The sequence below is a fragment of the Dendrobates tinctorius genome, unplaced genomic scaffold (assembly GCF_039654945.1).
Source record: "Dendrobates tinctorius isolate UK_male_01 unplaced genomic scaffold, ASM3965494v1 ptg000039l, whole genome shotgun sequence".
NCBI lineage: Eukaryota > Metazoa > Chordata > Amphibia > Anura > Dendrobatidae > Dendrobates > Dendrobates tinctorius.
Genome location: NW_027361707.1, coordinates 47,423,589 through 47,443,310, shown reverse-complemented (window position 1 = coordinate 47,443,310; position 19,722 = coordinate 47,423,589). Strand labels below are relative to the sequence as shown.

Below are 19,722 nucleotides of genomic sequence, written 5' to 3'. Positions count from 1 at the left end.
GTGCTTTTTTCTTCTACTTTTTATTCTCAGAACTTCTGCCCAGACGCTGATCTGCTCCGTGTAGCCGGTGATCAGGCGCTTTGTGCCGGTCTGTGCCTCTGATGCGCTGCGGCCTGGGCTGGGTGACCCCTATAATCAGTTCATGAGCTGGGATTTTTCAGTCACAGACATAGTCATGATGTCTAAAAGCAGTGGCAAACACACAGCTATTTTAGGGCCGCACTTTGAAATCGATCAGGCTGTTATATGCGTCCGTCTCAGGAATTTCAGTTCGGCCTGAAGCGCGTCGCTGTCCATACATTTATAGCCGGCAGTGCTGGAGTAACAGAATGAGGATCCCGCTAGAGCTTCACCCCCCTATGGTTACTGTGGACCAACAAGGGAACATAAAGGACCCCTAAGTGGCTGAACATTTACTGCTGCATCCATGGCACATAGATAGACACAGGAACAATGCAAACGAATCAGTGACAAAACTCTTCCAGTTCCCGCATATTGTGTATAAACCAGGAAGCTCTGGATGAGCAGCGCTAGAGGTGGCAAGCCAACATGTACACATGAGGAGCATGTATGGGACATAGCACATTTGTCTCAACACGTTTCCTGAGTGACATCCACAGATTTATCAATAAATGGATCGTAAGAAATAGTAACAGTCGTGATGTAGAATATTAGGGGGCAAGCCCCTGAACCCCGACCCTAGGTCTGCTATAGAAAATGTGAAAAAGGCAAGCAGCACTGCAAAAAAGTGTACAAATACATGCTGAAGTTTGAAGGCAAGGAAGGAAGGAGAGAGAGAGAGAAAGAAAGAAGGAAAGAAAGAAAGAAGGAAAGAAAGAAGGAAAAAGAGAAGGAAAAAGAGAAAGAATGAATAGAGAGAAAGATGTATGGGAAGAGCGAAAGAGAAGAAAGGAAAGAAGGACTGATAAATAAAGCAGGGAAAGAGGAGGAAGGAGAGAGAAGGAAGGAAAAAAGAAAGAAAGAAAGAAAGAATGAAGGAAAGAGAGAGAAGGAATGAAGGAAGAAACAAAGGAAGGACAGAAAATAAGACAAGGAAAGAGAGAGAAAAGAATGAGAGAAGGAATGAAGGAAAGATAGACAAAGAGAGGAATAAGGAAGGAAACAAAGACAGAAAGGAAGGAAAGAATGAGAGCGAAAGATAAGTTTGGAATGGGAAAGAGGGAAGGAAAGAGAAATAAAGAAAGGAAGGAAAAAGAGAGAACGAAGTATAGAAAGAAGGCAAGAAATACGGAAAGAGTGAAAAGGAAGAAAAAAGAGAGAGAGTGAAAAAGAAAGAAGGAAGGGAGGAAATAAGGATACAAGGATAAAGAAAGGACAGAGAGAAAGAAAGAAAATAATGAGAAACAAGGAATGAAGGAATGATAGAGAAAAAAAGAAAGGAAAAACAAAGGAAAGAGAGAAAGAAAGAAGTAAAGAAGTGAAGAAAGAAAAAAAAATGGAAAGGAAGAAATGGCGAGATACAGAAGAAGGTAGGAAAGAGAGCGAGTGAGAGGAATAAAAGATGGAAAGAGCCGAGCATTCTGCGTCCATAGATGTTGCGTTTCCTACACGTTTTACCAATCCCGCTCGCACTCCATTGGGTTGCCATGGTGACAGTACCTACCAGTAACATTAAAATGTCAGCGGCTTAGAATTATGTGGTAGAGCGTTATCACTGATCCTATAATTTGTCTGTGCGTCTTGTCATACCACGCTGAAGGCAGAGATAGCTTAGTTTGTATACTATTAATGCCGTCTGAGCTATTCCAAGATCACGCTCAGATCATTTATAGACAACTGGGAATTCGGCAAAATCGTCTAAATCATCTTTTTGCAGCATCCGGAGCAGCGCTTTAATATCTGAGAGGTGAAATAAAGGGTAGGCATCACTTCATTTTGTATGCCCAGATGCTGCAAACTTTTACGTTGCAGATGTAGCAGAGCTGAGTTTGTCAGTGGCACAACACATCATATTCCTGTAACATATTACAGAGGGTTTTCCCCAATAAGTAAAGATTCTGGGGGAGAATACCAATCTGGCGACAATCGGACCATAACATTATATTTTTTCCAGCAGATTACCATAATATAAAATCGGATAGAAACTACCTCCTGAAAGAACAGTGGACCCCGGTAGTGACGTATCGTATCACGTCTCTTTACATCCAGAGTTGGGCTATGCCTCAATGCAAACAGTTATCCCAAAATAACAAGCTCGGCCCTGCTACATCTGCCATTACTGATTATTTCATGGATAAAAAAATAAGGTTTTATTTACATTTCTAAAAAGGTTGAGAAAATTCCATCCCCCCTCCTGCTGCGCGGCGACGGCCGGCGCTGTACGTAACCTTTTCTTTCATAATGCCCTTTTCATTTCATTTTTGTTTTATATGTATATGTGGAGAGAGAGAAAAGAAAAATAAAGTTTTTGCCTGAATTAAAATAAGATGAATCAGCCCCAACAGCAACACAGAGTCTGCCAAAAAGGTGGACGAGATAACGAGAAGGTAGCGCCGTGAATCAGCGCTGCTATAAAAAGCCCAGCAATTACCAAAAAAGGAAGCATATGGCGGTTATCTGCTCCGACGAGGGCGAGCAAGTTTTCTAGTCTTTAAGATAATTCTCTAGTGCTTACTATTTAAAGTCTCCGGGGTAAGCTTCCGTAAGAGCCTTTTACCAAGGCCTCTGTGTAACCAGCGCCGCACAACCTAAGCCAATAATCCGTCTGACTTCCATATTACACGAAAGAGATCCACTAATGATTGTTAACGTAGACACTGCTGTGAAAATGTGACCCGGAGTGACGCCTTATTACACCCACGATGCCAGGATCATAAAGACTCGGAATAACTTCTTATATGATAATCATCATTGTGTTTCAGAAATGTCTAATAGGCTTTGTTTTTTTCAATGTTAAAGGGAATCTGGCAATAAGGTCAACCCTCCCAAGCGGTTAATAAAGCCATGTAGGTCATAGGAAGCTGAATAAAATGATATATTGATACCTGTGATCCGATGTTTTATTCCAGAGAATCTCATGTTTTTCTTAATATGCAAATGAGCTATTGAGATCTAATGGGCCGGACATACATGTCCCTGAAAATCTGCCTCCAGAGCTTATTTTAATTGAAAGGAGATATTACCAGTGTGAGACATGTAGATCAGGAGAGTAACCTGTCAGTCTGAAAACTCCTACTTTGATTTAAAATAATCTCCGGAGGCAGATTCTCAGGGAGATATGTGTCCGGCCCATAGATCTTAACAGCTCATTTGCAAATTAGGAAATCAAGAAATTCAGGAATCTATGGGCTGGACATAGATCTCACTGAGAATCTGCCTCCAGAGATTATTTTAAGACTGCTGCAGCCAATCATCAGTATCCACAGTATTGGTCTCTGCTTCGCTCGCTGACTGAGTGCAGTTGTCACAGGTTATAACATCTCTTTTGCAGTTGCACAATTGTGATGTTTGCCCCTGACCGGACCCCTGAACTTAGATCATCATAGATTCCTCTAATATTCATACAATTTAGTTACAGGAATAACAATCCAGTACTGTTATACCAGTGGAAATCTGACCGGGATCTCTACGGTCGCCCTATATTGTCACGCCATCTGTCACGCCGCTCTCAACGGGGGGCGGGACCTCAGGTGCTACATCACCACTTCTGATGCCGCAGCCGCTCCAGGGGTCCCATCGGGTGTGCACGCGCACCTCATGTACTTATTATCGTGGCTACACAATGTTCTTAGTGCGTACGCGAGCTCTTCTCAGCTCTATTTCCAGTCTTGTCCACTCTATGTTCCTGGACGACCTGACCCGGAAGTCCAAGTGCTCATGTGCTATATCAGGCTATCTCTTCCTATGGGAGGTGCCTAATTATTGTTGTGCTTCCTAGCTTGGTCCTTGCTTGGCTGCACGCTGTACTTTAGTCCTCTGCCTTTGCTCTGTGCCTGTACTTTGCCTGGAGCTTCGTACTTTGCCTGGAGCTTCGTTCTTGCACTCTGCCTTGTCTTGCTTCCCAGCACATGCTCCTTACCTACACTCTGCCCTGTCCTCTGTCTTGTTCTTTAGCTAATGCTCTGTTACTGCCTTACTCTGTGCTGTTGTGTGCTCCCTTGCACGCACCCTGCTTTGCCCGCACCCGAGCATGCTTGCCTGTGCGCGTCATATGTGCTCCCGTGTATTCGCCTTGCACTGTCCTGTATCTAGCGCACTCCCGTGTACACACCTTGTATTGTCCTGTACCCTGCGTGTCCCCGTATCCACGCTTTGCACACGTCTAGTTGCTTCCTGCAGTCACATTCGTGTCTCCTGTGAGCCGGCCACCTGGTTCCAGCAGTCGTGGTACCTTACCCCCTTGGGCTTGCCCCTGACACTCCCTGTATAGGGGGTGGTCCTCACTAGGTGAGCTTGCCCTAGGTGGGTGGGTGCCACAACCCAGAGGGTCCACTCCAGGAACCGTCACATATATATTATGGTGCAGGCTCTGCTGTGTACATGGTGTCTGCAGATGAAACACATTTTTGTCTATCTTTGATTTGACCAACCCTGGATGTATTCGTGTCCCGCGCCGCCCAGGCCTTATAGTGATGGAACATTACTACCCCGCAGATTACAGCATCATTATCACAGGGCGCTCTCATTTCCACTACAGTGACATGTGCCATATTTTCCTATAGGCTCAGTCTACAAAATAAGTTCCCCTGTGTCCCGATGACTACCGGTAATTGGTTTATTACAGATTCTCCAATGGAAACGAAATTTGCAATTAGCGCCTTGTACTTTATCTGCACAATGTCACAGATCAGGTTTGGGAGGTTGGGTAAACTTTATAACACTACAAAACTAGTTGTAAGTATGTGACAATCTGCAATAAACTCCTCCATGTAAATTCATGCCTGAAGGTCACTCCAAGGCTTATAAATCGAAATATTATGCTCTATAAACTGATTCCGCTAAGTGGAAAGCACAATTCTATGCCGGCAGTGTATAAAACCTTCCCTCTAACTACAAGAAACTCTTGTAAATTTAACACATTGAGGTTGTTCTCTTCTACTAAGACATTTTATGGAGATTTTTACACCACTATTTTTTCGAGTAGCATCCACTATGGCCGCCTTTCTGGCTCCCATAGAGTGTTTCAGATATTTTCCCCTAAAAAAGCCGAATCTTCCTGATGTCCTGTGATTCGTCATCTGCTTCAATATCAAAGCCTAATCTGACATGTAATGGCTTCCTCTGTGTAACACCAGCCATATCGGTGGTCACCCAATCTGCTCTAGAATAGATATAATGGCTAAAAGTAATTATTAACAACCACTGTTCCACTGATTCACTATGGGACTGTTGGAGCTCTTTACTTCACTTTCTCAAGCAGTCCCATAGGGAATAAATGGAGCGGCAGATGAGCATGTGCACTGATGGTCCAGTCTGATAAGGTGCCCTCTTTAGGCTATCTCTTAGGGAAAGTCTAGAAGTTATCACCTATCCTGTGGATAAGTGATAACTTCTACCTACCAGAATACCTTTTTAAGTATGGATCTTAGAGGGTTACACAATTTAAAGGGTTTTTCCATGATTTTTTTAAAAAAGGGTAATGCCAGGTACAGGAGCAGCCTGCATTGTTATGTCTGTAAGATGAGGTCCATGTGGAAAATTGCTCATGTGCATGGGTGCATCAGGTACCGTTGGTCTGTGTTCTGTGCTCGAATGTGACCTATTGTATATTTGAAATCTCCCATCTGATCCAATGTTGTCACTCCGGTGGTCCCTACCCTTTACTTTGCGGTGGTGATTACAAGAGATAAAACCACATGACTGCTGCAGCCAGTAACTGGCCACAGCAGGAAAGACTCCATGTGTCACATGAAAGTACAACATGTCATGTGATCACTGAAGATAGAAAAACGAGTGAAAGAAACCACTGGAGGAATGAAAAAGGGAATTTGTCACTCCTCCTCACCGCCCAAACAATGTATATGCACATGTAGCGAGCACTTTCAAAGACACGACCAGCAATATCTCTATGTTAACACTCCATTGGTCCGTTGAAGGCCTTTGGATGTATGGAAGCTCTTCCCAAGCCTCTGTCACTCCAGCTCTATTCTCTGCCCAGTGCTGCCTCCTCCTGCTTTACTGACATCTTCTTGGCTTTAAGTCATGCTCCAAAAGGATCTGTCAGTCAGACAGGAGAACTCGGCACTGGATGGAAATTAGAGCTGGGGAGAGCAGAGGCTTGTGAGGAGCTACCATGCATCGAAAGAACTTCAACCTCATTTGCATATCCATTCAAAAGCTCATTTCTAAATAACGGAGGATCGGACTGGCCATGTAAAGATATTGCTGGACTTGTACATGTAAATAGTTTGGAGGAAGAAATGATGCTGATTGATAGTTAAAAAAAAAACTTAAAAGAGAACCTAAGGGTATGTGCACACTTTGCGTTTGCAGATTCTGCTGCGTTGTACAGTACCTTTATTTCCAATGGAAAAAAAAAGCTGTGCACATGCTGCGTTTTTTTCCGCGCGGTTTTGCTGTGGTTTTCAAAACGCAGCATGTCAATTGTTTGGTGCAGAAACGCTGCAGTTTTACACCTCATCCATTATGAGGTGTAAAACCGCAGGGCAAAACCGCAGATAAACTGCAGGACTTTGTCCTGCGGATTTACCTGCGGTTTTCTCTACAAAATCCGCAGATCCAAAAAACTATGTGTGCATATAGCCTAAGATAATAAATATCTCTTTATTTATATAGCGCCAACATATTCCGCAGCGCTTTACAGTTTGCACACATTGTAATCGCTGTCCTCGATGGGGCTCACAATCTAAATTCCCTATCAGTATGTCTTTGGAATGTGGGAGGAAACCGGAGTACCCGGAGGAAACCCACGCAAACACGGGGAGAACATACAAACTCCTTGCAGATGTTTTCCTTGGTGGGATTTGAACCCAGGACCCCAGCGCTGCAAAGCTGCAGTGCTAACCACTGAGCCACCGTGCAGCCCAAGATCATTTTTTGTTTTAACATCCCCATTAAGAGATTAGATGAATAGATGTGAGCAACAAGACTTGCCCCACACTGAAATGGCTGCTCCTGGGCAACTCCACAATTTACAAGGCCTTCGTAATGTCACGAGGCATAGTCACTAATACTTTGCAGGTCTTTTAAATATCATTTCTGGTGAACCCTGGTTCCCAGCTGCCACCGAGTACCAACGTAAATTCCGAACCTGGGTCCTGCAGATCTTTATGCTCAACTGTATAGATAAATTTATATATAATATATAAGATGTACTGCAGCCATATTTGTTGAGAAGACCATCGTTCCTTGAAGATCACCGTTTTGGATGGTAGTTTAACTGTGTGTAGATACATATAGCATATATTCATTTAATGTAACATTCATTAATAGTTCTACAAAGTCAAGTTCTTGTATTTCCAGGACATCCTCCCCCTAGTGATCTCAATCTAGTACAAATAATCTTGGCTACAGGTAATGCATTTATTTACTAATCAGCAAATTACTTTACTCCGTCAGTAAATGTTAAGGTCTAAAGACTGATAAGATCATTTGCTTTCAGGTGTTTTCTCAATATTGTTCTCAGCATCAAGTAGGAATTGAAAAGAATGACCTTTTGATACTGACTTAAATTGACTGCATTTCTAAAGATTCAGTGGTTTCAATTACCATAAATTTTTCATATTGGGCCTACAACCCAAGCTGCAGCTCCAGAAAAACAGTATCTTATCGTCGTCTTGTTAATGCAGTCAGCTCGGCGATAGCTCGTTCCTGGATATTTTTTTTTTCCTTTTCAGAATTAAAGCCTGGTGTCAAGGACATAAAAGATATGAAGTTTACACAAATAAAATCTAATCGTTAATTGACTTCAGAAATGTAAATAGCGCTCGTGGTCATGGGGTGGAATATTCCTCTAGAGGATTGACGTCTTTGTGACTCATGGTGATGAAAGTCCAGCTTTAAGTTTTTGTGATTCTTTATATGTTCCGAGAAGATGTTCAAATAAGGACTCTACTGAAGAGTCCATCATGGATTGAACTTGTAGTTTTAGGCAAGAAGGAGGTGATCGATCATCACACATAGGATTATCATTTAAGTGGAGTTCAATGAACTTTATGGAGACGTAAAGGAAAAAAAAAATAGTTTTTTAAAGGTCTCCTCTTTTAAGTAGAAGCCTTTAGATATTAGGGTTGTTCTTATAACTATTGGACATAATTACCCTCCTGAAGGCTAATATTAACTTTTAACTAAAGAGGACCTATCCTTGGATTTTTTTATTTAAACTGTATTCCTCCTCCAATTGTCGCTGTTCTGATTTTAGATGTTTTTTTTCCATGACCCTTTGATCCAAAGTTAGGCATCCCTGTAAGGAGCAAAGTCTTCCTTTAACCAACTAGGCGTTTACTACAGAACTTCTATCATAGTGGAAAGAAAGCAAACGCCTACAGAGAAGTTCCATGGTATACGTCCAGTTGATTGAAGGGAAAATTTGCATCATGATTACTGGGGGGTATAACGTGGGAACAGAGGGGCAAAGGAAAAAAAATGTTTAAGAATCAGTTGAACAGTGGCAATATAGAAGCTAAATTCAAAGATCTAGCCTGAAGTCCTCGTGACCCTTCCCGTTTGACACTTCTAGTCAATTATCAGAGCTTATGTAGAAGCCATAGAGCAGTAAAGGCCATTCTTGAAGGGTCTGTCTCACGAAGACAACCCCTCTGTAAATAGTTGATCAATAAGGGAGCCCATACACATTGATTGAAGCTTGAATAAAATGATTTTGACAGTTATGAATGATCGATGAATTGTCAGATGGTTTGGTGTAACAAATGATTGTCCATTTCAACTGTTTAATCTCCAAAGTCAATTAAAACATCGGTCGGCATATTGGATTTTTTTGGCTTATGATCAGCAGTGGATGAATCACTGGCGGAAAAAATCCAATATTGGCTGATGTACTTTGTGGGGTGTTTGAGTGCATCGGCAAACAACTGATCATTTGACCCATGAATGCTCATTCACCTGACCATTTAAATCTAATGTCTATGAGGGTGTCTATGAGGGCCTTAAAGAAAACCTGTCACGTCTTGAAACACTATTAACCTTCAGATATGGGGTTAATCTTCAGGATAATAGCGTTCTAAAACTCCCCATAGCTGCACTGAAAGCCCGGCATTCCTTCCAGCAGCCTCCAGCTTTGAATCATAAAGATGAAACCGTCACGGCTTCAGTCACAGGTCAGTATATAGTGAAAAGCAGCCCTAACCATGCCCCGGCACTGACTGACAGCCGGCACAGCAGTGATGCACTGCAGATCTGGCTGTTATTCAGTGCAAGGGTATGGTTTCAGCCACTGCTCACTATTTACTGAACGTTGACTGAAGCCACAATGGCCTCGTCTCGATGACTGAAAGCCGGTGGCTGTCTGAAGGATTAAAGTTGATTTCCTCCCAGCAGTGGGCCTCTCAATGTGGGCGCTGGGCAGTTCTGAATGCTATTAACCTACAGATTAACCCCATACCTTAATTTTAATAGCATTTGAGGATGTGACCGGCTCCCTTTAAGCATCCAGATTCTCAATTACCTCAGGATCCGGGAAAAGCCAAATCTGCTCGTAAATTTTCAAATGAATGAGTCCGTAAGGGACAGTGCATGAATTCAGAGGGAGAGTGTTGGTCTAAGGGGGAGTTAAAAGAGACAGACTTTCTGTCAACAGCTTTCTAAGGACCCCTTCACACGTCCAAACCGGTACTGGAAAAACAGGTACCGGTGTTATGTTTTCCATCAGTGTGCCATCAGTGTTTTTCTGGCATGGATAAAGAAGGAATGAAATTACAAACCTTCTCCTATCATTTGCAGTGTTAAACATGTAGAGCACACGGACCGAACACAGATTATACACTGATGCCATTCGTGTGCTCTTCGTGTTTCTGTTGGACCCATGGATTTGTATTGGCGCTTGTCATCCATGCGGCCGGAGAAATACAGAGATGTTTCCATGAGCACTATAGGTTATAATGGGAACTAGTGTTGTATCCTTTAAAAAATGGGTGTCACACATATTGGAAAAAAATTTGAAGGGGGCCTAAGATGTATGGGCACCTTTTAAACTAATTAAAGAGAAGATGCCAACAGGTTTTTGTTAATTGTATATTTCTAAGATTTTTGACTGTTTTTATTCTTCTGTCTATAATGAAAGAAAAAAAAATCTTGCAATTTAAACACTAGCCACTAGTCCCGATATTAGACTCCCGCTTCCTGTGGAGCACATGGCCATTAACAACAATAGATTGACTGGGGTCCCATTTGTTTCTGTAGAAGCATTATCTGGGCACGCTCTCGTCAGGGCCAAGGTCATTGGATATGGTGGGATCTGTGTCACCATCTGTTACAGTAACGACTGCTTAAAAGTCATCTGTACAGGACAGGAAGTGTGAGTTTAATATAAGGTCTTTGCGTCTGTATGAAAACTGAAAAATTGTATTTTTTTTTATTTTTCCTTTTTAATAGGAATAGTAATGTAGAAAATTGAAAAAAATAAAAAAGTTATACAAAAATTACTTTTTCCATAAAAAAAATTATTTAAACAATAGAAATTTTCTGGTGACATGTTCTTTAGGACTCATTAGATATTACAGTTGGGAACAAACACAGATCCTCTAGCCTTTTGGGATGTGGTTGTGATTAGTGATAATCAAGCACTGAAACGCTCGAGTGCTCGGCACTCAAATTAAGCATGTCAGACGCTCGGACGTGCTCAACTCGAGTAGCGAGCATAATAGAAGTGAATGTGAAGCGCAAGCATTTTTCCGGAGGTCTCTCTCTTTCTCCCTCTCCTGTCCATGGAGTTCTACAGGACACAAAGAGTCCGGCTGACAGAGGAGTCTCTGCTCTCCCAGCAGGGGAATACCCCACTTCGGTTCGGCGCTGGGCTCACATGATTAAAATGAGCTTTTTATAGGGATCCGAGCACTTGAGCACCACACGAAACTCCAAGATGCTCAATCAAGTATTGAGCAGTGCCGGTCACGCTCGCCCATCACTAGTTGTCCTAGTACCACCACTGGTCCTTCATTATAAGATGCCACCTTTTTGGTTTGTTTTTGGTGTCATGCTAATAACTCTTATAGAGTAATTTGTCAAGATTCATACTGTATTGAGTATTACTGCCCGGACTTGCAGAATTTTTTTGCAATTTTTGTCAATATTAGTGGCCCGTCCAGTCCTAGCGTTGAGATCAATGGCATGTATTAGGACTTGATGGCAGTGAAAAAAGACATGTTATCAATTCCTGTTGTGTTTTAATAATGCCGATTGACTAATGCTATAATCTCTTACACCCTGGCTTCCTTTATGACCTGACTCATAGATATGAACCGTCACTTACCGTAGTACGACTGACATGGTCGTAACATCCGCGGCTGTGATGTACCATCTGTCTGCCATGGGAGTACCTGAGTCCTAAACTTGAAGCTCTTGGTATTCATCTCTATGTCAATATCTCCAGCTGACATATCCAATATTTTATTCTGGCTCTTTCTGACTCCATCTTTATGGCACTGTCCCCAAGGAACAACTTTATAGGCGCCATATTTCATCATTCATTCATCTCCAAGACTTCTATGAAGGAGCGAGGCCTGTAGCGGTATAAGAGGATGCAAATTCTTGACACCATAAAGCTATTGAATGCCCATGAAAAGCTACAGCGGATGTTTTTTTTTTCTACCTTCAGATGAAAGGATGCGAGAAAAACTGCTTCCTAATCTATTATTTAGAAAGAAAGCAATATATCTCATTCAATTCTATATTCCCTAAAACAAATGTTCACGCGTAACCCTGTACATCACTCATTTTTCTTCATATATTATCCTGCCACGCAGCCAAAAAAAATGTATATACGTTTTTTTTCATATATCTGATTCTCTGCCAAGGAAAATTCGAGGGAAAAGGCCGTCAGGAAAAGAAAAATGTATTTTTAAGCTGATGTTATTTGCTTCTTTTTCTTATTGTATTTTTTAGAATAGTTGTACTGTTATTGGACAGAGTTTTCTAGTAAAGCCTTATATGCCTTGAATTTAGATATTTTTGTTAAGCATCACGATCTCATTTGGAATTTGGCAATCGGGTTGTTATGATGATAGTTTATACGTAAGATATAAAAAATGAGATCAGGTTATAATAAGTTGCGTTACATGAGACAACAAAACTATAAGCCACCATTGAAAACGTTAAATAGATTTTTGGAGACATTATTAGTAACAGATTGATGGGGTCCGACTCCTGGCACCTGCACCGTTCAGATCATTGATTGTGCTGTGGCGCACTGGAAGTCACATAGCGCCGTACATTGTATAGTGGCCTTGAATGGTACTGCAAGCTTTCTCCCGTACGGCCACTGGATGGTGTAAGGAACTGTGCCTTTTTGGATGCACTATGGCACCTTCAATTGGCTGATCGGTAGGAGTGCTGAGTGTCAGACCCCCAATGATATAATGTTGATGACCCATTTACATTACATTCCCAGGAAACCCCTTTAGATGTAAAAGGATTTTCTGGTACATTAATTTTCTATCATATTATATATCACATTGGTGGGATCCTACTTCTCTTTTGCTGGTAGAAGGTGCTGCCACGCACTGGACATGGCACAGTTCTTGTATAATGACAGTGAGTCGTACCATAAGCTTTTTCATATACAAGTGATTGAGCAAAGCTGGTAAAACCATTCAAGGCCACTACACATTGTATGGAGCTGTGCCTTTAGGGGTGTACTTTGGGACCTTCAGTCATCTGACCATCAGTATTGAGTATTGAACCCCTACTGAACGAATTGTGATGACGTATTCATATGTTATTCTAAATTCAAGAAAGATAACCCCTTTTTATAATGACGTTGGTTCAGAGATCTTCTAATTACGCAGATTCTGCTTCTTTTGATGAACCACAACCAACCACAAATGAAGCATGACATGGACGCTATTGAGAAGAATGGCCATCCATGTAAAACATGGATTTGCCAAGTTTGTACCAGTGGCTCGCTTTGCAATTTTGACCATGTACCATATTAGGGGTGATGGATTTTGTTTTCACATTTCTATGGGAAACCTTTATTTTGATCTGTTAACAATGGGAATCATTGCAAATGCTCCTGTGGGACAACATGTTCCCTAATCACACCTTGAATTCTATATATCATTACTCTTAAGTGTAATTATCCCATTATGTTATTAAAGCTCATATGGATCTATGTCATCCTAGTGCCCAAGAACACAACCCATGTCTGCGGGGTACTCGTACTGCTGAAATGAATACTGGCAGAAATCTGAAATTTATCGAGCATGCTTTTCCATGTTTTGGCTTCACAAGGATTGAAATTCATCAATATTTCCAAGACTGTTGCTGGTTGTTACATATTCGTAAAATTGGTGCAAAAACTGCTTGAACGTGATAGGTTTGTGCATGGAAAGCATTCCTACGCTCACAGCTGTTTTATCAGCAACTTAACAACCTTGAAAAGGCAATTCCAATTGCCTAATTCCTCACAGCAATGACTTTCAAGCTAGTCCTCGTAGAGCCCAGTACAAGACAGAACTCAGAATATGTAAGCGACTGCCATCTAGTATGCCGATTCTGAATTTTCTCACTTTTCTCATATACATGAACATATAAATATATATACAGTACAGACCAAAAGTTTGGACACACCTTCTCATTCAAAGAGTTTTCTTTATTTTCATGACTATGAAAATTGTAGATTCACTCTGAAGGCATCAAAACTATGAATTAACACATGTGGAATTATATAATTAACAAAAAAGTGTTAAACAACTGAAAATATGTCTTATATTCTAGGTTCTTCTAAGTAGCCACCTTTTGCTTTGATTACTGCTTTGCACACTCTTGGCATTCTCTTGATGAGCTTCAAGAGGTAGTCACCGGAAATGGTCTTCCAAAGGTCTTGAAGGAGTTCCCAGAGATGCTTAGCACTTGTTGGCCCTTTTGCCTTCAGTCTGCGGTCCAGCTCACCCCAAACCATCTCGATTGGGTTCAGGTCTGGTGACTGTGGAGGCCAGGTCATCTGGTGTAGCCCCCCCGTCACTCTCCTTCTTGGTCAAATAGCCCTTACACAGCCTGGAGGTGTGTTTAGGGTCATTGTCCTGTTGAAAAATAAATGATGGTCCAACTAAACGCAAACCGGATGGAATAGCATGCTGCTGCAAGATGCTGTGGTAGCCATGCTGGTTCAGTATGCCTTCAATTTTGAATAAATCCCCAACAGTGTCACCAGCAAAGTACCCCCACACCATCACACCTCCACCTCCATTCTTGACGGTGGGAACCAGGCATGTAGAGACCATCCGTTCACCTTTTCTGCGTCTCACAAAGACACGGTGGTTGGGACCAAAGGTCTCAAATTTGGACTCATCAGACCAAAGCACAGATTTCCACTGGTCTAATGTCCATTCCTTGTGTTCTTTAGCCCAAACAAGTCTCTTCTGCTTGTTGCCTGTCCTTAGCAGTGGTTTCCTAGCAGCTATTTTACCATGAAGGCCTGCTGCACAAAGTCTCCTCTTAACAGTTGTTGTAGAGATGTGTCTGCTACTAGAACTCTGTGTGGCATTGACCTGGTCTCTGAGCTGCTGTTAACCTGCGATTTCTGAGGCTGGTGACTCGGATGAACTTATCCTCCACAGCAGAGGTGACTCTTGGTCTTCCTTTCCTGGGGCAGTCCTCATGTGAGCCAGTTTCTTTGTAGCGCTTGATGGTTTTTGCCACTGCACTTGGGGACACTTTCAAAGTTTTCCAAATTTTTCGGACTGACTGACCTTCATTTCTTAAAGTAATGATGGCCACTCGTTTTTTCTTTACTTAGCTGCTTTTTTCATGCCATAATACAAATTCTAACAGTCTATTCAGTAGGACTATCAGCTGTGTATCCACCAGACTTCTGGTATATACACTCACACGAGTCTGTGTTTTTCATAATATATCTTTGGTAGAGATGAGCGAATATGTTCAGAAAACGGTTGCCAAATATGAATGTGCCATTGTACCATATTCGTGCCGAATTTATGTTTCATGATCGTTTTCGAACATATTCGCTCACCTGTCCTCCCATTGACTTCAGTGGCATTCGGCTATGTTTGGCGAATATTGCAAAATGATGATCGTAATCTGAACCAAATATTGAAATATTCGCTCATCACTAATCTTTGGTACATATAGGTTAACTATATTTTTTCTACAATGTTGCAAACAACCTCACAGCTTATAAATGCAGAGTAATGGTACCCAAAGGGGAAGAACAGAAAGTTTGTAGCGTAGGTGTCCCATGTACCCTACCCAGGCAGCAGAAAATATGGGTGGACATCAGCTTACCAAGTCCCAGTCCATGAAATTTATTAATCAGAATATGTTAAAAGATTACTGGGCTATGTGAACAGGATCTAAAGTTTCCCATGTAGATAATAGCCAATGTGGTCATACCTCCTCAGTTCAGGTGACTGCCAATTGTTGCTGTTGGCCAAACAATAATGTCATTCTAGACAGGAATGATCGACTCAACTGCTGCCGGGGTGTCTTACTTCCGCCCCAAACAATGGAATCATCATTGAAATTCAACAGACCAGATCCTTCGCTCCCCTGCAATCATCTTTATAGGCAAAGCTTGGTGGTCTCCATAGACATTAGACTGGCTATCGCTGCTGCCCATATCGGCGAGTTTGACTGACTTTATTCTAAAGTGTTTGGGGGCCTTAAATGTGACCACACGCCTTACATGTTGTCTTTGGCTCATGTTTTTTCTGACTTTGTTTCACCATGGGAAGAGAAGAATAGGGTTTATGACTCTTGAAAAAAAAAATTCACTGTCAGATCTTTTCTTATTCAACATGTAATACATGAGTGTCGTCCGAAAACGTAATACAGATTTGCAGTGGATATGAGTGGCATTAATCCAATGTGTATGGCCATTTTTATTGTATAAGGGCAATTCACCTACCACCTGAGGATAGATGTCAGAGAAAAGCTTGATGGGACCTGTTACATCTGAACGTGTCCGATACTCAGTCGCCATAGTTGTTACCTTACTCCTTAGCATGTTTGTTTAGATGAGGTTTGGGGAACATGGATACATGATATTAGTTGGATTGAACATGATATTATTGAGGCAAGGATATAAAATTGTGGCAAGAATCTAAAATATATTTATTTTTTCTAATTAAACCAACAAGAGTACATTTATTTCATCTGATCCATTGAGAAGTGAGTAGTAGGCATTACGAAGCTGTATTATTTCAAGTGTGGTTTGATGTGTCCAGGATTAGGTGTGAGAGTGCTATAAATCTTTTTATCAGTTGTAATTTGACCATTAAACAGTATTCCTCTTTGGTGCTGGCCCAGCCTATAAATATGGCTGCCTCCAAATTGAGTAAGGGGCGCTTTAAGTGACAAAATCAAATATTCTCCCTTGTTATCTCGCAGAACAATTGGTTCCGAGCTTGTGTTCTTCCCACCTTTTGATTGATTTCCTGCTCTCGAACTCCATCCATCCCTCCGCAGTTAATAAATTTGTTTCTATATAAATAGCAATTTGCGATAATTAGAAATAATGGCTTCGTCAAAAATATAAAGGTTACCTTGCAGAGTCATTTTAGTAAGTAATGGGCTGCTCTGCCATGTCACTTTCTAAACAGACATGTGTTAGTCGGCAAGTGCGCCTTATTTATTGTGACGTTGATTTATTTGCTGTGTAAATTGGGACACGGGCGATAATATAATGTGACATTAATTGTTTAGCGGAGTCATCTTTGTTACATACGTAGCTTTCTCCTGAGCGTTTGACTGCTGAAACTTGTAGAGAACTAATTGAGACTGCTCCATAGAAGACCTGTGCCCGCTGTATGTGTCAGCTGGAGCTGGGTGCCAGTCTAGCTATGACTGCAGTAACTAATCACCCACTTTGTACATTCATTGTCTCTAGGCAGAATGCTGAAATGGAGTGTAAGAGGCTTCAATTGTGATATTATAATAGAGATTGGCTTTGATATTGTGCCAATGTAAATATTTGCCAGGCTTTCACGAGCTTGGTATACAGTAAATAAAATGGTCCGCGGTTTACCGGTAGACGGTCTACCGTAGACCCATTGTGTGCGTCTAATGCACAGGCACTGCTTTGTCTCCACTGACAAATGCAGAAAGAGTGCGCGGTTAGGTGACAGCTTCGACTTTTAGTGTCACACATTCACTCCGTAAACAGCCAAGATTGTGCCACAGCTGGAGAGATGGCACCATGCCATAGCAATATAGGGCATCTGTTTGACTGCACTGCAAAGCCCCTCTCACAGCTTAATAAATTGCTTACTGATTTGTTCTGTTCTGGAAAGTTGTATCCATTTATTTTAGCTTCCATACAATCTTTTTTTTTTTTTTGAAGATTTTTACTGATGGAGAAGTTTTACATCCAAGGATTTAACAATTGCCGTCATCTTCCGTTGTACGCAGGCCTGTCTGTATCATTAGTGTAGCCATTATGTTAAACATTTGTGCTGACGGCTGAAAAAAGAGGGCACGGTTATTTGCTTACGTGGTAATCTATAGGGGGTTTATCTTGGAAAGTGGACAAGTAATATAAAAGATGTGAACTGGCCATATGAGCATGTTACTTTGGCAGGAGCGTTTGAAAGCCAGCCCTGTTTGCAAATCAGAACATGCCCTTGCTTCTCCTCAGACCTAGACCATAGATAATGCTCTTATTTATTGCCAACAGGCCAGGTTATCAGTACACCTCCAGCTATAGATGAAAGGGCCAATATATGTAGCTGATAAGTGGTCTTCCTGGGTCCTAAAGATAATGCTGGTCTTGTTTGGACAACATTGCTCTAAGATGAATCAACACCGAGATGTGTCATGATTCTTATGATCAGATATGAACAGCATTTTTGTACATATTGATCTGGATGGATAATTATAACATAATTTATTATTAATGATCTAATATGATGTAGCAGAATGAATATAAGGTTTCACTATGGTGGCTACACTTACTGGTATTCCTTGACACACCAACTGCTGGCCAATCTCTACAGACGCACATGAATATTGTATCAATATTTTTTTTTTTTTTTGAGAATCAAATTTAGACCAGAGTGGAAAGTGATTGACTTGAAATTGGGTTCTCCTCTGCTGGATCTTTAAGGCCCATTAGTTTGCCATTTGTTTTGAGCATCGTCCCAACATGAAAGCGCTTAGATGGGTCAGTCTGATCTAAAAGTTTCCATACACAGATGAAAATGGGCCACAAACAGTCAAACATTTGTTCGTTGGTCGAACTTTCGTTCAATAATGAACCCAAGCACGTCACAGACTATATCGACCAATATTGGATTTTTCTGCCCATGATGCAGCATGTTTTGAAAGGTTATGAACATTTGTCAGTCGGTTGAAACAAAGAATCGGTTGTTTCACCAAACCATCTAACAATCTGTTTTCATAATCAAAATCATCCATTTCGGTTGAGTTTTACCCAATGGGCATGACTTCTCTTTCTGTGATTATAGAAGCGGTGATCTTACTAAATAGTGTCATTTTTACATGGTCAGTGATAGACCAAATTTAAACTTTTGATGACTCCACAAACCTGTTTGACTTTTTAAGTATTTTTTTAAGCCCACATACACATTATATTAAGGTACGTTGCTGGTTGAACAATCATAATGCCGATACAGCCATACATCAATAGTCATTCCACATTGTCATATAGGTTCTATGACTTTGGGCTACTAACAAATGATCGTTCTGGTATTATTCTTTCGATCAAAGAACATTCATGGATGAACTATCTTTGATCAAAAGATCTTTCATCCAACGATCATTCAAAAAAACTAAACATGGCAGACTTCACTTGAAACTATGAATGCCTGTGATTGGTCAGCAAATGCAATCATTCGTTCTTGAGTTTTTACCCAAGAATGATGGATTTGGTGGATAGTGGAATGTATGTTTATGGAGCATTTAGACATCAGCAGAAGCAGCAGAAGACAACTCAACAGTGTCCCAGCCTTGCTGCTATCCGTCATACAGCTCTCTCACACGAGCGTATAACTCGAACGAATCCGATGTTTTTCTCTCGCAGAGAGAATATACAATCGTGTGACCCTGGCATCAGTTGGATGATCCAGTTTTGGCTACATGATTGACATCCATTGAAGTCTCATAGACTGACACTCTTTAAATTTTTCCAGATTTTTATGATCATTGTGGTAGTTGTTTCAAGGAAAAACAGGCAACTGCAATGAAAGATTTATCACGTATACATAGTGACTGGTAATGTTAGAATTTAAAAGGTTATTACATTTCAGGACACCTTAGTGGAAGGATGTTCGAGATACAACAGTGCTCACATTACATCCTATTGACCAATCTGCCATTATGGTTTCCTACATTACGATATGGATTATATGGTTGAAACTGTAGATACAGGACGTGTAGTGCACACTATTATGCCTATAGTTGTCCATAGTCCTAAAAGATGTTTTGTTAATTTGCTTTCATGGGGTAAAGGGAGATAAGCATCTTCCAGGCAGTTATCTCAGGGGAAACAATAAAATTGGACAGGAAATCCAACCTGTCCAATCTATTTTTCCATTGACCTCTGACACTGGTAGAAAGATCATTGCACTAAACAGAAGTTTACTCATCATC

At 41.2% G+C, this 19,722-nt stretch overlaps 1 protein-coding gene across 1 annotated transcript in view; it reads left to right on the top strand.

Moving 5' to 3' along the window:
• The window catches only part of PPARGC1A (PPARG coactivator 1 alpha), a 137,591-nt gene that overhangs the window by 35,362 nt on the left and 82,507 nt on the right, over positions 1–19,722 (top strand). The window lies entirely within an intron of this gene.